The sequence below is a fragment of the Pinus tabuliformis genome, chromosome 1_2, assembly GCF_031772625.1.
Source record: "Pinus tabuliformis cultivar Carrire ecotype Pingquan chromosome 1_2, CPIR1, whole genome shotgun sequence".
Taxonomy (NCBI): Eukaryota; Viridiplantae; Streptophyta; class Pinopsida; order Pinales; family Pinaceae; genus Pinus; species Pinus tabuliformis.
In genome coordinates, this window is record NC_142298.1 from 1,026,892,214 (window position 1) to 1,026,896,324 (window position 4,111).

Below are 4,111 nucleotides of genomic sequence, written 5' to 3' on the forward strand. Positions count from 1 at the left end.
AAGATGAGAGGTCGTGATATTAGTCGAAACTAGAATAAATGGTTGAATGTCAACTAGCCAACACCATTTTTGGTATCAGAGCAAGCTTAAATGGTTTGTTAAAGAATTGTTTGCAAGAAAGTTAAGAAATAAATTGAGACACTTGGCGAGAGCATGGTTAAAGGAAGAATAACTTAGAGCAACTAAATACGAGGAAAAAAAAGTTTATTATTGTGCACCATAATACATACCAATCCTTGGAGAGAAGGAGAGCGATGAAGATGTTGAAAAGAGACCTTTTGTGAGTCTCACATATTGTTTACAATATCAGCATATGATGACTAAATCATCGATGGAAAATAAAGGATATATTGATATTAAATCTGATAATTGGTGTGTGGATGCAGGATTTTTTGTAGATGATAATGAGAAAAATATTAAATGTTTATGTAAAGATAATGAACAACAAATTGATAAAGAAATGAAGTTGCTAGAGGAGGAGTTTTGGTCTAACGATATCAAAGATGGACAACTAATAAAAGTTTTTATGAAAGACAATGATGAAATAGATGAAATGGAAAAGGACCATCGAGTAAAGGGATCATATGTAAGCATGGGAGATATTGTAGTAGAGCTGAGGTTCCTAGAAGAATGGTTAGACAATCCAAGGATAGAGTGTGAAGTAAATGAAATTATGGTGGATTAAAATAGTTGAAAGGAAAAAAGGAAAAATTTTCCATGAAGGAAATACAACAACTAACAGATGACACAAATAATCAAGCCCAATAGAGATATAACATCTTTGGAAAGGATGAAAGAATGTAGGAAATGACTAAGAAAAATTTAAACACTAGGATTCCAGTGGAGAACAATAGTAACAAAGTTCAGTATGGAAGAAATAATTTACACTCTCCAACAGACAAGTTGGACATTGAAACTGAAGTGTTGAGCAAGTTGATATTGAAAGGGACACAAAATAGGTATAGTGAATAAAGAGGAAGGAATGATGACAAAATGTTACAAATGACTAAGCAGGTCTACATTAACAAAGAAGGAGGTGAACTACAACATAAAGTTTTGAAACCTGAAAGATGGAAAAAGACAACAAAAAAACAACAACAACATGACAGAGTAAATGATCAACAATAGAATAAAATTTGGGATACATGAGGATTTCAATCATCCAATGGTTAGGAAACCATGATTTTTTTTTTACCTTGGGAGTATGATGCATGAGCATCTAACCTAGCGATCTCTTTGGAAAGGGATTTGGTTCCATAAATTAGATTTAATTATTTAATTTTAATGTATTTTCCTATTTTTTTAGGATAATTGTATGTAAATGATGAAAATGAGGAATATTGTAATTATATCTACTCTTTATGAGAGATATCAAGAATATTTGAGAGAGTTAGAGAGATTTTAGGATGTAGAGATAAGGGAATCAGGTGCGGATTTTTTGGATCCTAACAAATTATAAAGATCTTAGAAGGATTTTTGGGAACTAGAGAGATTGTAGGAGTTTGTTTAGGATATGAAACCAATTTGTGATTTATTTTGAGGCATGGAAAGTAGGAGATAGGTTTGAGAGTGTGTTTAGGGAAGGGGATAATTATATTGCAAATCTGGAAATTTGTACATGTATGTTATAGTACCATTTACCACTCTTGGTAGATATGATGGTTTGATTATGGCCTAGGGAAACCCTTCCTTCCAGACTTGGTCGAAAATCTAAAAAATAGTGTTTTATTCCCTATACACTACTTTTCCCTGTGATAAAAGCGTGTACACGCAGGTCGGAATATACCCAACCCGTGTACATATGTTAAAACACTTAAAAAAAAAAATTCCTTAATTTCAGGTAGAGTTCACGGGTTTTAACTGTTACTCACCTCCTATTTCCCGTCGCCCAACTGTTTCCCAACTGAAAAGACTAATTTGTAGAATTATAAAAAAACCTCCATGGGAACGCCTTAAGGGAGAAGATATGATATATTGATATTATAGTGATATTATCCCTGATTGAGTTTGATGAATCTCCGTGCCTCTTGCACTCCCCAAAGTTTCAGGAAACCCTTGTTTCCTTGTTGGAGATATCCTTCATCTTTCTTGAGATATCCTTGTATTGGTGATGGAGGAAGATTGCTGAGGCTGGGAAAGGATGGATTCGGAGGACGGTTCTGCTTGGAGCTGGAGAAGGACTTGGGTTGTATTTCTCCACCTTACTTGTAGCTTACTTCAATAAATAAATGTTGTTCAGTTCTCGATATTAAACATGTTTATGCATTGATTTATGTTGTAATTCGTTCATGAATCTTCATTGGTGAATAATTGTTCATTCATTTATATGATCTAAGGTTAATATTGTGAACATGCTTTATTTTTCTACTACTATGTATGTTTCATTTGAATAATTTTTAGGTTTCGAAGACATCCAGAGAAGCCGAGGGTTTTCACCTTGCAGGATCTACTCCAATGTACGACTTATGGCTAAGGACACTCTTGCATAGTTCAGTAGAATAAGCAGTTAGGTTGATTGCTTGAGAATTTCTTGCTATTGTTTTCCATCTGCTTTGTTGGGATTCCAACCCAAGACCCTAGGGTGATCTCACCCACAACAAGCCTATGGAAAAAATATCACAATATGGAGGCTAGGATGCACAATGCAGCGAAGAGTGGTATTCCCTAACCTATATGCCAGTAAGAAAATGATACCTGGCCTGATGGATTTGCGATCATGGGACTGAAGCGATTTCTCTAAGAAGTCTCCAACATTTCCTGTAAAAATAACCCATTCCCGACACTCCAAGCCAAAAGGTCAAAAGGTCCATAAGATAAAAATCAACTTAATTTTCATTCTTCAATCTATATAAGGACTTTTGGACTCACATTTTTTTCGTTTGTGTTTTGAGCAAGGAGCTGTGGAGAAAAACTCAAACAATCTTCCTCTATCAAATTCAATCATTCAAATCACTCCAAAACTTCCAGGTAACCCTTTAATCATGCTTTTAATCATTTTTGATACTTTTTAGATGTTTTTTCATGATTTTGATTATAGAAAGATATGTCAAAGATTTCAACTCTACGTACACGGGGGTTGAATATAGGTAACACGCGTATACGACGGCCCTACATGCAACTGCATAACAAGGGAACCCGCGTGTGTGCGAGTAAAAAATTTTAAGCATGAATTTAATGATTTGAAACATCTTTTTGGGTAGGATGACAATTACCTGGTGCAAAAGAGAGCACATTGTCATTGATAACAAAGTGGTGGAAGATCAAAATTCCTTATATTCTTTGAGAGGTTGTGGTTTGTTAAAATTCTTTAAAATGCCAAACATGAAGGCAAATACACGATTGCTTGAGTTGTTGATTCATTATTGGAGTGATGATGCATTCATGATTGATCAGATGCCCCTAAGGATTGAGATAGAAGATATTTGTTTCATTACCAGTCTTTCTCGAAGGGGAGAGATAGTGCATTCTACTGATAGGATGAGAGCTAGTCTCAGTGTAGAAGACTACGTCCACATATACTGTCCTGGTGATCTTGAAAAGGTTGGAAGTCAGATTCCAATCAAGCACGTAGAGAGTTTATCTTTGAAAATCCTACTATTTACCATCATGAGGGTAAATGGTTCTGCTGCTTTACATCAGGCCTCACGTGTATCCATGAGCCTAACAGTGGAATGTCTCACTACCGTGTTTGATTGGTGCACACCTATGTTGACCAACATGAAGAACCAACTCACCTCCATACAGAAGGGTCAGACAAAGAATTTTGGATATGGCACTATCCTATGCTGGTTAATCTTTGAGAAAGTACATGGGCTTCATCCCAAGGTATTATCGACCATCAGTAGCCTGAGGGATCCATGGATGGGTAGATGGGCTGACTTGATGAAATGCCTACGGGGTGGTGAGGTCCCCAGGATGACTTTTGATGACGATTTTTTCCTTTGGTGGGATCAACAGGTCATTGCAGTTGATGATTGCCCCTATGCCATAATGGATTTCCAAGGAGATCCGGATCTAGTATTTCCACCAGATGCATCATGGGGTGCCATAAGTATAAATGATTTTTTAATTTTTGAATTTTTAAGATTTTTTGGATTTACAATATAAATGA